The following is a 17,562-nucleotide window of genomic DNA, read 5'->3' as shown; positions in this document are numbered from 1 at the left end:
CTTAACTTTCATTACAAACCCAAAATTTTTTATGTCTCTCAACCTTATACACTTTATAACTTTTGTGAATTTCTTTTCTGAATTTGGAAACAAGGAAAACTATAACTATCTAGTCTTCAATTCCATCAGAGACCTGAGAAGGATATAATATTACCTGTGTAAACAGGAAGTGCAGAGTAAACAATTTCCAAAACTAAGAAATGACAAACAGCTGACTGGACAGTCACCCAAGGTTCCTCTAACATTGGGGCATCCATCTTCAGCCTGTAGGTCTAGAATATCTGACAGACTTATCTGTAAAGCAGGATTTTTGAACGACTGTCCCGCCTTGTCTTGGCAAAATTTAGCATTCGCTTTCTTATGTGTCCTGCTTGTCCAATTTGGACAGCATACTGTCAGCAGTCAAGGCAAGGGCAGTTTCTTGCCCAGCGGCTAACTTTTGCCACAAAGAAAGTAAACTCCCTATGGAGTTTCTTCGATGCCCATCATCTTCACTGAAATAGATTGATGCTGCCAGGAGCAGACATATCTTGTCACCAAAAAAAAAAGAAAAAAAGAAAAAAAGAAAAAAAAAAAAAACCCGGGTGGTGCTAGTGCACACCTGTGAGGCCAGTCTGGTCTACAGAGTGAGTTCCAGGACAGCCAGGGCTGTTACACAGAGGAACCCTGTCTCAAAAAACCAAAAAAAAAAAAAAAAAAAGAAAGAAAGAAAGAAAGAAAGAAAGAAAGAAATTGTCTTGAGCTGTTTGTAGTCCAAATCTGATCTTTGGGTGGTGTCTGTCAGGTTAGTGGCATTACCATAGGTCCAGTGGAATCATTGTGGGGCCCCATCATCCGTTTGGAGACTTCAAAGGTCATTGTTAGACATGATCATGGTTCACTACAGAAAACGTAAACATTTTAAATGTTATATGCAGCAGATCTCCAAGAGGTTAAAGGATCATAATTTGTTATGTACAAATAGAGTACAAAAACTTAATTCCTAGTTGCCTGATTGAGATTCAAACTTGAAATCATGTATAGGAAGCTAGATGAAGCCTTTTTCTGGAATTAGTTAGTACTCTATATGATCATTAATATCATGACAAAAAGTTTAAAATTTTGAGATAATATTTATACCTTAAGAAAAATTTTAAAGAGTCAAAATAAAGCCAAAGAATTATGAGATTAGTGGCAATAGAATAGTCCCTTATTTTGTTTTTTTTCTGTCCCATACCAGGTGGCTCTTCTGACATGAAACAGAGATTTTGGATTTTCCTTTAACAAGCATGCTTCCATTTAGAGAAGAAGAGAGCCAAGCTCCAACTCCAAAGCCAGCTTTAATTTTTTTTTTCCGAGTCAGGGTTTCTCTGTGTAGCTTTGTGCCTTTCCTGGATCTCGCTCTATAGACCAGGCTGGCCTCGAAATCACAAAGATCCACCTGCCTCTGCCTCCCAAGTGCTGGGATTAAAGGCATGCACCACCACCGCCTGGCTTTTTTTTTTTTTCAGCTTTAATTTTTAATTGAACTGGGACTACAAAAAGAACATTTGCAATATGTGTCTTTGGAGAACAACAGAAACAAACATTTGGGAAGATTTATGATATTTTATCCTGTTGGAAATGTGATATACCAATAGGCTAATTTACTCTTTTTCTTGGGACATTTTCTCTGGATGATTCATTCTTTTCCTTCAGATATCTCATTTGTCCAGTGGTCTTCAGATTCCTTAGCTGGTTGCCTTCATTCTCCTAGAAAGATAAAAACAAAACCCTATCCCAACCCTAACTTTGGGGAGTTTCCCTTTTGACAAGTTATATCTGATCAAAGCATTTATTACTATTCTAAGTTAGTTTAGATTGAATGGTCATGCTGTTTAATGAACTATCGCCTCTTCTAATCAACAGATCTCTCTTGTTCGAATCAATCTTTATCAATTTTGATGGTAGCCATAGCTTTTCTTCTCCTGTGGAAACAAAAACAAAACCTCTTCCCCAACATAACACATATCGTGGTTTCCATTCTGAGGTCAACACATCTTTAAAGTATACAGGCTGATTTAATTCAGTATTTTTTTCTATTAACCAATGTCTCTCCTCAGGTGTCGTTCCTTTCTCATTAGCATTTAGAAAGTTTAAAGTTAATAAAGCATTATGCAATCTATCTCTGGGGGTCTTTACTACCCCTTTCTGTTTATTAAGCATATCTTTTGGAGTTCGATTAGATCTTTCTATAACTGCTTGCCCTGTAGGATTGTGTGTTATACCTGTAATATGCTTTATGTTGTAATATGCAAAAAAACCTTTCATTTTACTTGAGACATATGCTGGAGCATTGTCTGTCTTAATTTGTTTTGTTTTTTGTTTTGTTTTGTTTTGTTTTGGGTTTTTCCGAGACAGGGTTTCTCTGTGTAGCTTTGCACCTTTCCTGGACCTCGCTCTGTAGACCAGGCTGGCCTCAAACTCTCAAAGATCCGCCTGCCTCTGCCTCCTGAGTGCTGGGATTAAAGGCGCGCGCCACCAGTCTGTCTTAATTTGTACAGGTATTCCCATGATGGCCATAACTTCTAACAAATGTGTGATTACAAAATCAGCCTTTTCAGAACTCAAAGCAGTTGCCCATTGAAATCCTGAAAATGTATCTATGGTACAGTGTACATATTTTATTTTTCCAAACCCTGCAAAATGAAACACATCCATTTGCCAAATTTCATTTCTTTGAGTACCCTTTGGGTTAATTCATGCAGGTAGTGGAGGTTGGTTATACAAAGAACAAGTCAGACATTTCTTTATAATTCCATTGGCTTATTGCCAAGTGATGGAAAAATCCTTTTTCAAACCCTTGCTATTGACATGCTGTTTCTTATGAAATCCCGAGGCTTCTAGCACATTTCCTACCAATGGTTGATCTATTAGTTGTTAATCTGTGAGATCCAATAGTTGTGCTAGAGGGCCTGGTAGACCCATATGGGATCTGATACATGTTTTATATATAAGGGATGATTTCTATTTTGGATTATTTCTTGTAACTGAATAAATAACAAAGACAATTCTGAATTGTCTGGAATAAATTCAGCAATTTTAATATGTAAAATAACTCTTTATGCATATTTAGAGTCAGTAACTATAGTAAGAGGTTCTGGAAAATCTAATGGTAAAAATCTCATGGTAGTAATACCATGAGAATAACAGAATTTTGACTTTTGAGCAGAATCATAAGGACTTTGAGCTACTTAAATTTCCTGACTTATAAGCTGCCTTTCCTGATTTGTTTGCATCAGTATAGAATGTAGGGGTCCAGAAATTGGTGTTCCCTGTACAATGTGAGGAAGGACCCAGTTAGTTCTCTTTATAAACTGAAGTCTCTTGCTTTTGGGATATTTATTGTTAATCTCTCCCAAAAAATTACTGCAAGCTCTTTGCCAATGTTCATTTTTTTGCCCATAAAGAGGAAATTTCAGCATTAGTAAAAGGTACTACAGTTTCTGTTGGGTCTGTTCCTGCTAATTGATATAGTCTCAATTTTCCTTCAGAATCAATTCAGAAAACTTTTATACATAGGTCTTTAATTTTTTGCTCTGTTTTTGTGGTTAAAAAAAAAATCTATTCTAAGATATTGTCTTTGGGCTGGAGAGATGACTCAGAGGTCCTTAGTTCAATTCCCAGCAACCACATGGTACCTCACAACCATCTGTAATGAGATCTGGTGCCCTCTTCTGGCCTGCAGGGATATGAGCAGACTGAACACTGTATATGTAATAAATAAATAAATCTTAAACAAAAAGATATTATCTTCTCGCTGCATTAGAATTCTTTTAGGGGAATTTGTAGAAAGTAAAATAACCAGAATACCATCAAGCTCTGGATCCAAATGATCCACATGTGTATCCTGTAATTTCTTTTCTATCCAGAGCCAATTCTCTCTCAGCCTCAGCTGATAATTTTCTTGGACTATTTAAGTCCTTATCACCTTGTGAGGTTTGAAATAAATTACTTAGTTCTTGAGTTGTCAATCCAATTGTGGGCCATAGCCAGTTAATATCTCCCAACAATTTTTGAAAATCATTAAGAGTTTGTAATTGATCTCTCCTGATTTGTACTTTCTGTGGTTGAATTTTTTTGTAAACCTATCTTATAACTTAGATAATTAATAGAATCTCCTCTGTATTTTTTTTTTTAGGAGCAAAATTTTCTTTATTTCTTCAAACATTTTCACTAAGATAGCTACATTTGAATCAGCTAGTAAGATATTGTCCATATAATGGTAAATTATAGATTGAGGAAACTGTTTATGAATCATTTCCAATGGTGGTTGTACAAAATATTGGCACAGAGTGGGGCTGCTTAACATCCCTTATGGGAGAACTTTCCACTGATATCTTTTTTTGCTTGGTTGGGTTATTTTTTGTTTGTTTGTTTGTTTTTGTTTGGTTTTTCAAGACAGGATTTTGCGCCTTTCCTGGAACTCACTCTGTAGCCTAGGCTGGCCTTGAACTCGCCTGCCTCTGCCTCCCAAGTGCTGGGATTAAAAGCATGCACCACTACCACCCGGCTCCACTGATATCTTTTTTCTCTATCCTGTTCGTGTAAAGGTATAGTGAAGAAATAGTCTTTTAAATCAATCACTATAATAGATCATCCTTTAGGTAATAGAGAAGGCAAGGGAATGCCAGGCTATAAAGAGCCCGTTGGCTGAATCACCTTATTAATAGCTCTTAGATCTGTTATCATTCTCCAGTTCCCAGATTTCTTTTTAATAACAAATACAGGAGAATTCCAAGGACTGGTTGATTCTTCAATATGTTGAGCATTTAGCTGCTCCTGTACCAGATGTTCTAAGGCCTGTAATTTTTTTTATGTCAAAGGCCATTGTTCCACCCAGACAGGTTTGTCAGTTAGCCATTTTAAAGGTAGGGCTGTTGGTACCTTTGAAAGATCAGCAGCTGTTGTCCCCTGTTTACGTACAACCTGAATGGTTGGTGACTGTTCTTTATAATACCTTTTAATATTTTTCCCAGAAACATACATTTATTTATGGTTTGTTTCTGAGATTGGACAAATGTTAATCTGGGTATTCCACTGCTATAATAAATCATGTCCCCATAAATTCATTGTTATGTTAGCCACATATGGCTTTAATTTTCCTCTCTGTCCTTCTGGCCCTATACATTTGACCCATCTCACATTTTGTTTTACACGAGATAAAGTTCCAATCCCTAAAGGCTGAACATTTACCTCCTGAAGAGGCCAATTTGGATGCCAAGATTCTAATGCAATTATTTTTACATCTGTCCTTGTGTCTACAAGATTCTCAATTACAATGTCTTTTATTCGTATTTTTAACTTTTGTCTTTGATCATTTATAGATGTTTGCCAAAATATTTGCTCTATGGTTTCTGCTGAAATTTTTGTTTTATCTTCTAAAGCTGTTCTATCATCAGAGCAGTGTGGTTTTTTACAATAGGCATTAGGTCCTTTAATTGCTCTGGGAAGGTGTTTCCCCATGGTGACAGGGAATGACTGAACCAAATTTGACATGGGGGCCTGTGAGAGGCTCCCGAAGGCATTTTCAGATGGCAAAGGGTTACCTTGTCTGTCCCTTGCTGATCTGCATTCATTGGTCAAATGTCGGCCTTTGCCACACCTTCTGCATACTCCAGAAGGCTGGGACCTTCTGTTTGGATTATTCCTAGAAAAAACATTGTTTCTAGGAATACCCTGCCTACAATCCCTTTTCAGATGACCTGGTTTACCACAATTAAAACACCTGACATTTTGATTTTTCTTCAAGCCTGTGGAAATCACCTCTCCTATCCAAGCATCATCATGGTCATGAGATTCAATATTGACTGTATCTTGAATCCATTCCTCTATGGGTACTGATCTTGCCTTTAAAGACCTAATTACCCTCTTGCATTGTAAATTATCATTTTCAAAAGGCATAGGTTCAATTATTATTTGTCTAGTTTCTGAATTTGGTATCATTCTATTTACAGATGAAGTCAATCTTTATAAAAAAGATCAGTGAAGGTTTTGTTTGAGCCCTTTAGTAAATGACTCAGTTCTCCTTCCAGCTTCTTCAACTCTGTTCCAAGTAGTCAAAGCTGCTGCATGGCATAGAGTTAAGGTGTGGTCATCATATGTAGACTGTCTTTGTACATCAGCATAATTGCTCTCTCCAAGAAGTCAGTATTGGAAAATTTCAATTGTTTACTTTACTGTTCAATTGTCCTAGCCTCATCTTTCCATCAGGTCCTCCACTGTAATTGAGGACCAGGTTCCAATACTGCTGTAATCAAGTCTTTCTAGTCTTGCGGGATAATTCTGTTACTATTGACCATGAATTTAACATCTGCCTCACAAAAGGTGAATGCATATCACATGAGACTATCACTTTAAATCTCCTCAAATCTAACATTTTCACAGGAATCCAGTCAGCTCTTGCATAACCTTGGGGATATGGCAGTTGCTCCTGTGTGGTGACTGGATAAATTAAGGTTGGTTTTTTGATAACCTTGGGCTGTTCCTTTCTAATTTAATAATGTAATGATGAGATTGGTTCTGCCTTAAATTCCTCTGTCTTTGTCTGAATATCTCTAATATATATTTCAATAAGTTTTTCTAAGGTTTCTAACTTATCAGTCAAAATTGCATTATTTTCTTTAGTAATTAGTTGTTGGGCTTACATATTATCAGCCGATTTCTCATATTTCCCATTGATACCAACCAACTTTTTTTGGGATAAAACAATTATGAAACTGATAATGATTATAATTAATATTATATAAATCACAGCTAAGTTAATTATCCCCTCATTTAATTGTTCCATTTTTAAACCATCCATTGTGGACCTGTACAGAGACCTAACTCCCTCCATCATAATAGTTTTTCCCATTTTTTAATGTGAGAAAAAACTCTCTCTCTCTTTTTTAACTAATCCTCCCCTTTAATAAATCCCAATTATCTCACCAAATCTGATGATGATGATGGTAAAGTGTAAGGCTAGCTTTTGATGTGTAGCACCTCTGGGTGGAGAACACAGGCTGTGCACAGCCTGGCTGAGGACAGCTGCCGCTGATCATACATTAGCAACCTGAGGAAGGGGTCCAGGGAAAGCCCACAAACCACAGGGAAAAGGAGCCAAAGAGCCAGCCATCTGAAAGGCAGACACAGGGGAACATGGAAAGCAGCATGTGTGACTGGCAGGAAGTGAAAGCACAGAGTTGCCTGAAGGCAGAGCTGGCCAGTGGTGAGGGGCTAACACCAGCAATGTTTGGAGCCCAGAGGCCTGTAGAGTCTGGGCTTGTGGAGATGGCTGTAGAGGGGCTGCAACAGGAAAATCCCAGACTGCTCAGAGGGCCTGGGGAAGAAAAGGGAAAGCCAGCCGGCAGTGCAGTGTTTCTGGCAGGTGCAGCTCCTGTGTGCTGGTACCGGAGGCGGCAAAGCCAAGGGCAAGCAGCTCTTTCATGAATTTGTGCCCCAAAAGTTGGATGCCAGATGAATCATAAATCTAATTAATCTTTATTAATAAAAAATCAGGAGTCAGATATTGGGGTAAGAACCTGAAAGGTCAGAGAACAGGGAGCAGCCGCCAGTTGCTTCCTACCTCTTCCATTCCTCCATCCAAAAAGGCCAAGATCCTCTCTCAGCCCTGCCTTACTACTTCCTGTCTCCTCTCTGTCTACAGTCCTCCAAGCCTCTATGGTCAGCTAGTGGCTAGCTCGGCCCTCTGACTCCAAGTGAGCTTTATTTGTCATAACACAATCAAATTATCACACAACAATATGGAGATCTGATTCCCTCTTTAGGCATACATGGAGATTGCACATGCACAGATACTAAATAAATACATAAATAAGTCTTGAAAAGATTTATTTCAAAAAAACTTTTAAGAAGGAATCAGATGACACGCTCGAATAGGGTAAATGAGGACATTTTGATAATGAAGGCTGCCTTACAGATGTGTGGGCGGAGTTAGGGAGCCTCTCCAAGGAGGGTGGCACCCCAGGACCCTAGCAGCGAGTGGGGGGCGTTAGTGCTCCAGACTGTCCTTGGGAAGACACAGTGGTGCTACCTGACAGCTGTGGTCTGCCCGAGATGGCCTTGGCTGTGGCTGAGCAGGAAGGGAGGCCTGGAGGGAATTCTCTCTTTACTCTGCGCCCAATCCTTCTGTCTCCCATCTCCTGGGGGCAAACCCAGCCAGCATCAGAGGCCCCAAGAGTTCAGGTTTGTAGTTGGCAGGAGGCAACTTGGAAGGCAGAGTCTGTGGAGAGTGTAGGAGTGGATCCAAGGCCTGCTAAGGCCTCTGCAGTCCAGTCTTCACACAGGTAAGCATCTGTGGAAGTGGGGAGGCCTTACAGGTGTCTTGCTTGTTCTTAGCCAGGGTATCCATGACTGGGCAGCATCCAGACTCCCAGACTGAGCTGGACAGAAAGGAGGTTAAGTTCTGAACCCTGGAGCCAGGGCAGGCCGTAAGCGCTGGAGGGAATGTGGGTCAAGAAGGTGGGATCCCACCATCTGGTGGGGAGGAGATTGCAGGTGCACTGTAGAATTCCAGGGCCTGAGTAGTTTGGGCTAGAGAGTCAGACCCAGATTCTGTCCCTAGCACCCAAATGGTGGCTCACAACCATCCGGAACTCCAGTTTGAGGGGATCTGTCACCCTCGTCTGATCTCTGTGGGCACAAGGCATGCACAACTCCTGCATACACAGACACGCAGGCAAAACACTCACACACACAAGCTGAACAGTTTCAAAAAACATAAACCCTACTTCCCAAGAGGTTCTAGAAAGACTTGGGTGAGGTGATAATGACAAACGCTGTCAGACTGTTAGGGAATCGTTTCTTCTGTTCACTGGGGAACAGACAGTCCAAGTGGAGATGCTGGGCAGGTTGAAGGCATGTCCAGACCTCTAAGAAGTTAAGACCTAAAGCAATCCCTCATCAAACTGAAGTAATGGCCACTGCCCTGGCACCCAGAAAAAGCCAGCCAAATCCTACTCTCGTTTCCAAGTTTTTACATTTTTTTATATGTTCTTGATTAGTTACATTTTAAAAATTGCACTTACTATGCCCGGTATGTATGATTGTAGGTGTGGAGGTCAGATGATGACTTTGTGGAGTTAGTCCTCTGCAACCTTTAGGTGGTTTCCAGGTATCAAAGTCACATCCTCAGGCTTGTCCTGGCTGTCCTGGAACTCACTCTGCAGACCAGGCTGGCCTCGAATTCAAAGAGATCCGCCTGCCTCTGCCTCCTAAGTGCTGGGATTAAAGATGTGAGCCACCACCGCCTGGTAAGTTCCCTCAATTCTTTCCAAAAATATTTGTTATTTTTATTTTCCGTGTATGAATGTTTTATCTGTGTGTGTGCATGTGTACCTGTACATTCAGTGCTCTTGGAGGTTAGAAGTTGGCATTGGATCTCCTAGAACTGGATTTAGAAATGGTTGTGGGTGGTCATGTGGGTGCTGGGAACTGAACCTGGATCCTCTGAAAATGCAGCAAATGGTCTTAAGTATAGAGCCATGTCTACAGCCCCAAGAAATTTTTTTTTTTAGATTTATTTATTTTATATGTCTGCGTGTTCTGCCAGCATGTGTGTCTGGCGCTTTTTGAGGTCAGAAGATCACATTAGATCCCCTGGAACCAGAGTTACAGACTGATTTGAGCCAGCATGTGTGTGCTGGGAATCAAAATTGGGTCCTCTACAAGGTCCACTGAGACATCTTTCCAGCCTGAGAACTAAGTCTTGAAAGTTGTCCTCTGACCTCAACATATGTGCACTGTGGCATGCATGCCTTTATTAAATAAATAAGTGGTTAAAAAAGAAAAAGAAAAAGAAAAAAAAAAAAAGACTGGGATTGGAGAGATGGCTCAGAGGTTAAGAACACTGGCTGCTCTTCCAAAAGTTGAGCATATCTACAGCCCTGAGCTCCTGAGTTCAACTCCCAGCTACCACATGGTGGCTCAAAACCATCTATAATGAGATCTGGTGCCCTCTTCTGGCCTGCAGGCATACATGCAGGCAGAACATTGCATACATAGGTTTTTGTTTTGTTTTTTTGGTTTTTCGAGACAGGGTTTCTCTGTGTAGTGTTGGAGACTGACCCAGGACTGTTTGACCCAGGACTGTTATGTCTTAAGTTCTTCTGCTTAGTGGAGTCTTGTAAAAACAGGGCGTCCTTGGCCTAACCACCAAATTTACGTTTAGATAAACCACTTGGCATAAACTGTAATCGGCCAGCTGCAGAAGCCTGGGACCAAAGAAACACCCTACCCTGACCACCCTGACTTCTTCTCAAGAAAATTTTTCCACTCTCCCTGCTCCCCCTCCCTGCCTGAAATCCTACTTATAAGCTGCAACATCCTGCCAATAAACGAGACCTTGACACGACTCAGACTGACTCTGTCTTTCTTTATGCGCCTGGTCTCCTTCTTCTCTCGCCCCCATTGGCTTTCAGGTGGTTCCCTCCTCGAGACCCTCGAATAACCTGACCTGCTGGACGGGTCAAGTGGCGCCCGAACGCGGGGCTCGAGGCACGGCGACCCATCGGACGACAGACGAAAGAAGGTCCGGCCGGACACACATATTTTGGTAGAGGCGCCCGGACAGCATCACTCGTGCGACGCGGGCTACCTTGAGGTAAGACTTGTCGTCCTATAAGCCATGGGTAAAGTTTTGACTAAAGAAGCTCTCTTCATAAAAGAGATGCAGGATAGTCTCAGGGAGAGGGGATTAAGAGTAAAAAAGAAAGATTTAATAAATTTTTTTTTGTTTTGTGGAGGAGAAATGTCCCTGGCTGGTTATCAACGGCACGGGCATTCACCCTCTGACTTGGAATAAAGTAGGAAAAGATATTAATAAGATACTCAAAGATGGGGAAAATGTCCCCGATGCCTTTTTTAGCTTTTATGGTGTGATTAGAGATGTTCTAAAGGAAGCAGAGGGAGACGGGCTTGTTCCACATTTACTAGCCCTTACAGAGGATTTTCTCTCAGACTCCCCCTGCCTGACACCCAAGGGTCCAGAGGTTTATTGACATCTACTGGTAAGAGCGCTCTCTGTCCTGTCTGTGTCTCTCTGTCATGTTACTTTTGTTTTGTACCGGTCGATCGATTTGTACTTTGCAGGCTCTCACTGGGGCAGACGTGTCCGGACAGTGAACCTGGCGGTGAAGGGAGACGTCCCAGAGCCCTAAGGCCACCTCAGAGGTGACCATTTGGTTTAGGAGCATCTTTGGGTATCTTCCCCCACGGTGGGAGGAAGTGCCACTTTGTATTTTGTCCTGGGAATTTGTCAGAGCCATTTTGTGGGGTTTTTTTTTTGTATGTTTTGTTGTGATCATTGTTACTTTACTCTCTCCTTCTCTCCCAAAAAAAAAAAAAAAAAAAAAAAAAAAAAAAAAAAAAAAAGGGTGCATGTCTGACTGACAGGGATGTGGAAGCCCCTGGATTGTTTTTGGTGTGATTGAGCCTGGAGGGTTACCTCCCCCTCCCCCAGAGCACATCAGGCTGTCATTGTTCTTGGAGCTTTGTTGGTTGTCTCGTTGGGGCAAAGTTTTTTCGTGTACCCTTGGTCTTGTTTGTAATGTGTTAACTGTTCTCATTGTTGACTTGACTGTGATGGACGCTATGGGACAGTTCCCTTCTTCTCCACTAGACTTTAGTCAGAGGAGTTAACAAAAACTTTTTTTTTCAGGAACACTGGCAGCCAAGGACATGCTCTATGCCCACTGCTCCCCCTCCCTTCCTTTACTGTGATAACTTCAAGGTCTCCTCTGCCGGCCAGCCGCTTCTCTTGTTAACCCTTCTCTGTCCTGGTATTGCTTAAAAAGAAATGTTAAATTACTAGTTCAAGATACTGGGAAAATTATGCTTTTGTTTCCACAGGAAAAATAAAAATTTACATGGGTTTTGGTCATTTGAGTTCAGTGGGTCACAAATACTTGCCATCATTTAAGAGACTTGGTTTCAAATTATTGCTGGTTAAGATAAAAAATAATGTTTTTATAAAAAATGACTTGAGATATATATATATAAAAATGAAATATGTTTCAGATTTCTTTGTCTTGCTATTCTACTGTTACATTGAGACTCCAAAGGGTCATAGTTGTAAAAATGTCTGTCTACTCTACAGGTATGAATGAAAAATGTGGCCACATGTATGTTTGGTTTTGAATGTCTGAGTTTGCATGTCTTTTGTGTTAAGGAATACAAGTTAATACTAGTTATCTGGCTATTCAGATACTAGTTTAAAACATAAACTGTTCTATTTAAATAAAAAAAAAACTGAGAGGTATATTTGACTAATATATTTATAGGAGAACAAATTGGCCTGGTTATTGTTACCAAACTTAGAGATATTTTTAAGACTGGGCCTAGATTTGTTTGGCTCAGATACATTTAATAGATAATGGTCCTCAAACCTGTCAAAGATCTGGTAAATATGGCATTTACATTATTTGATAAAAAGCTTACTATAGCAAACAGAGACTCTAAGCTCCCCAGCTCCTAGCAATGACTCCCAAGGAATGGCCAATTCCCCTACGCTATGTCAAAAGTATGTAGCTCAGTCTGTTAATCCAGTGAGGGTCCAACACCCCGAAGTCTATATTATACATTATATGGATGATTTGTTAATAGCAGGGAAATCTGAAGAAAAAACACAAAATGTAGCTCAAAAGATAATTACCACACTTCAGGACCGAGGATTTCATATAGCTCCAGAGAAGATACAAACCCAATACCCCTTCCTGTTTTTAGGGTTCGAGTTACACCTGGACTCTCCTGTGCTTTTCATAGATGGGTCAAGTAATGGTAAAGCTGCTTATGTCCTCAATGGCCAAAAGAACGTTATGACAACCCCTTTCAAGTCAGCTCAGCTGGTGGAGCTGTATGCTGCCCTTGCTGTCTTTAAAAATTTTGAAGATTGCTCCTTTAATTTGTATTCAGACAGTAGATATGTGGTAGGGGCTTTACAGGCTTTAGAAATGGTCCCAATAATCCAACCCATTACTCCCACCTTCCAAATGTTTTCTGAATTACAAAAATTAATCCGACAGAGGTCGCTACCCTTTTATGTTGGCCATATTCGTGCCCACACAGGCCTACCTGGACCCCTAGCTCAGGGAAATGAACTTGCAGATTCTGCTACACGTTCTATCTTGATTTCTCACTTGGAACATGATCAGGTAGCAGCCGCTCATGAGGCACACCGCCTTCATCACCTCAATGCTCAAACTTTGAGACTAAGGTTCTCAATCACTAGAGAACAGGCTAGGGAAATTGTAAAAAGCTGCAAAAATTACCTGATGCTCTTACCTGAACCTCGTTATGGAGTGAACCCCAGAGGGCTTATACCTGGACAACTATGGCAGATGGATGTCACCCATGTTCCTTCTTTTGGCAAATTAAAGTTTATACATGTTACTGTAGATACCTTCAGTGGATTTATTTGTGCCTCCGCTCATAGTGGAGAAGCCACCAAAGATGTTATCAATCATATGTTACATGTCTTCACAGTGCTGGGTCAGCCGAAATGTATAAAAACTGATAATGGTCCGGGATATACTAGTAACAAATTTAGACAATTTTGTTTACAATTAGGAATTAAACACATCACTGGAATATTCTATAACCCTCAAGGCCAGGGTATCGTGGAGAGAGCTCACCAAACTTTAAAAAATACTCTTAATAAACTCAGCTCACAAGAGACACTATTTCCCCTTAAGGGAAACCACAAAGCTCTGCTTTCTCACGCCCTATTCGTATTAAATTTTCTGACATTGGACGCTTTCGGAAAATCTGCGGCTGAGTGACACTGGCACCCAGAAACCAAACAAGGATATGCGCAGGCCCTTTGGAAAGATCCAATAGCCAAAAAATGGGGCAGTCCTGATCCAGTTATAATCTGGGGAAAGGGGTCTCCATGTATTTATGACTCCAAGGAAAATGGGGCTTGTTGGCTACCAGAAAGACTGATTAAGCCTTACTCTACACAGATTGCCTCCCTAGATTAAGGAAAAAATAACTGTTATGTCCAGGACACAATCCTGAGACAAAAATTCTCTCTTTTTCTTTCAGAAATGCCTCCAGCTTGGAAAATAAAGGGAGCCACGGACATCTCAATGGCTGGACCTGTTCGTCGCGGGCCTCAGAAAACCAACCCCTGCTTCATCGTTTGCTTACTACTCTTCCCCCTTCCCCTCTCCTGCATCTCCAAGGAAAGCCCCCAGGCTATTAAAAAGCTTACCTGGTGAATTTTCATAGTAACGGGGGAGGAGGTCTGGAGGGTTACTGCAAACCATGCTCCCTATTCCTGGTGGCTGTCACTCACTCCTGACTTCTGTCAGCTGGCTGCAGGATTGGATTCTTGGGATATACCTACTATTGACCAACACCAGTTAAATGGTACAGGAGGTCAAACGATTCCAAACTGCCATCAATTTCCTCACAGTCCTAAAACCACTTGGACAAGCCTTTGTGGGACATTCCATGATAATAACCCTGCCTTAATGACTGCCCCAGGCTGTGTTAGTCTTACAGCTCGTTGTAGGTTAGCACAATCTGACTTTTATGTCTGCCCTAAGGATGGTAGAAGCCGAGCCACGGCTGCCAGATGTGGGGGATTCGAGACCTTCCTTTGTGCTCGATGGGGTTGTGAAACTACAGGGACAGCTTACTGGAAACCAACTTCATCTTGGGACCTTATTTCAGTTACAAGGGGATACAGTAAGCCTAGCACAAATAGACATTTTTGCTTTAGCTCCTATACTGGGACAGCCCATCATCCCGGGCTATCATTACCTTTAAACATAACCTTCACCCCTCAGGGTAGGGCGAATCGAGAATGGCCCTCAGGAAAAACATGGGGACTCTGCTGGTATCTTGAAGGCACAGATAAAGGAGTCATTTTCAAGACGGAGCTGGAGAGATGGCTCAGCAGTTGAGAACACTGGCTGCTCTTCCAGAGGATCCCAGCACCCACATGGCAGCTCCTAACTGTCTGTAACTCCAAGATTTGACACCCTCACATAGACATACATGCGGGCAAAACACCAATGCATACAAAATAAAAATAAATTATTTTAGACATGGGACCATCTAGTAGTATGTTGTTATGTCATTAAGGAAGGGGTGCTGCTGCCACCCTCAGAAGGAATTAAGATAATTCCGTGTGACTCTGAATTGTTATTTTACAAGAGGGAGTTGTTGGGTGTTCACCCCAAGTAAAGAGGATCTGGACAGACAGAAAAAAAGATTCTGATAAGTCCAGCTTGGTGGAACAAACGAATGTATTAGATAGCTTGCCTGCCTTCCTTCCTTTTTTCTTTCTGCCCATGTATTTGTTCCTTTTCTTTTTTAGACAGGGTTTGTCTATGTAACAACCCTTCAACCTTTGCTATTCTGGAACTTGTTTTGTAGACCAGGCTTGCCTCGAACTTGCTGAGATCTGCTTGTCTCTGCCTCCCAAGTGCTGGGATTAAAGATTCGAGCCACCATGCCTGGCTTTATTTATTAGTCTTAAAGACTTATTTTTGACTGGACTAAGATTTAGAAGTAGACACTCTCAGCGAGGACAGCCTACATCTGTTTCTGGCGTTTTTCTTTGGCTTCTTTCAGACTCTTGGCCAAAAGTTGAGCATATTTACAGCCCTTTTCTGTTTTTAAAAATATTCATTTAAATTACATTGGTGTGAAGGTGTCAGAGCCCCTGGAACTGGAGTTACAGACAGTCGTGAACTGCTATGCAGGGGCTGGGAATTGAACCCAGGTCCTCTGGAAAGAGCAGTCAGTGCTCTTAACTCCTGAGCCATCTCCCCAGCCCCTGCTCATTTTCTTAGTGCACTGTTTCCTCAGAACAATGTTGAGTAACAAGATGCTGAATCATGGGTGTTTTGGTCCTAGGCTTCTTATCTTCTCTGTTTAAGGGCTTTCTGAAAACATCTGGGGATGTCTTCTTCTTCAGAAAGAGTGAAAGGTTGTGGACTCTGCTAGCTCCTTTGAGCTCCAACCACCACCGAGGCACAGTATCTGTTGGTCCAGAAATATCTTTCTCTGTCTTTTTTTTTTTTTTTGGTTTTTCGAGACAGGGTTTCTCTGTGTAGCTTTGCGTCTTTCCTGGAACTCACTTGGTAGTCCAGGCTGGCCTCGAACTCACAGAGATCCGCCTGGCTCTGCCTCCCGAGTGCTGGGACTAAAGGCGTGCGCCACCACCGCCCGGCCATCTTTCTCTCTTTAAAAAAACAAAAAACAAAAAACAAAACAAGAACCAGTTTGAGAACAGTCAGACTGGCATCCCCTATGCACCTGACTTCCTCTTCCGGTTCCCCTTGGTCGGTAACAGCAACACCCTTACTCAACATCAACAATAGGCTGTTGGGTTAAGACATGTAGTTATTTGTTTGTTTGTTTGTTTGTTTTGAGACTGAGTTTCTCTGTGTAGCTTTGGAGCCTGCCCTGGATCTCACTCTGCAGACCAGGCTGGCCTCAAACTCACAGAGATCCACCTGCCTCTGCCTCTTGAGTTCTGGGATTAAAGGCGTGCGCCACCACTGCCCAGTTAAGACATCTTGCTTCATGGGAAAATCTTGTTTATCATTCTCACCACTAATTCGAATGCAAAACCCTTCCACTCATCACCCAGAGCATCAGCAGCTACTTTTGACCCCATAAGCCTCTCATAGAAAGTACAAAGTTTGCATTTATCATCTGCTTCAATGAATTTCTGACATCTAGTGCCTGGGAAGGAGGTATTTAGCTTCATCCTAGTCGACAGCCTAGGAGGTACCACGAAAATAAAAAAGCTGTATGAAGTAACTTTCAAGAGCACGGGCCACTCACAAGCAGTTATACTGCCCCAAACTACCAACTCCCTGCCACTAAGGGTATTTGGACTTGAAGTCCACAGCAGAATCAATACAAACCTGGGTTCAGAGCGCCACCTAGTGTTAACGTTGTAGAGGAGACCACAGGCGCCCACTACAGAAGACAGACAAACGCAGTGTGGGAAAGCCTGTGCTCAACCCTTGTTATTTCCAGGACTCCGATGTGACTGGTTTACTGAATCTGTCAGACAGAACAGCTAAATGACCTTCTGTGGTAATGTGGAGTTATTCTAAGACTGGCTGTGGTGGCAAATTCTAGGTAAAGGCTGGAGGATCAGGAGTTCAAGGACATCTTCAAGTACCTAGCAAGTTTGAGGTCAGAGGTCAGAGGATTAGTCCTACTAAAGTTAGTGAAACCTTGTCTCAAAAAGCTAACTAAGGGGCTAGAGAGATAGCTCAGTCATTAAGAGTATGGTTGTTTAAAAGACCCAACTTCGGGGGCTGGTGAGATGGCTCAGCAGTTAAGAGCACTGGCTGTTCTTCCAGAGGTCCTGAGTTCAGGTCCTGAGTTCAATTCCCAGCAACCACATGGTGGCCCACAACCATCTGTAATGAGACCTGGCGCCCTCTTCTGGCCTACAAACAAATGTGCAGGCAGAACACTGTATACATAATAAATAAATAAATCTTTAAAAGAAAAAAAAAAAAGACCCAACTTCAATTCCCAGCACCCATGGGAGACTCAGAGCTGCTTGTA

Source organism: Peromyscus eremicus, chromosome 1, assembly GCF_949786415.1.
Source record: "Peromyscus eremicus chromosome 1, PerEre_H2_v1, whole genome shotgun sequence".
Lineage (NCBI taxonomy): Eukaryota > Metazoa > Chordata > Mammalia > Rodentia > Cricetidae > Peromyscus > Peromyscus eremicus.
This window is presented reverse-complemented; position numbering follows the sequence as displayed.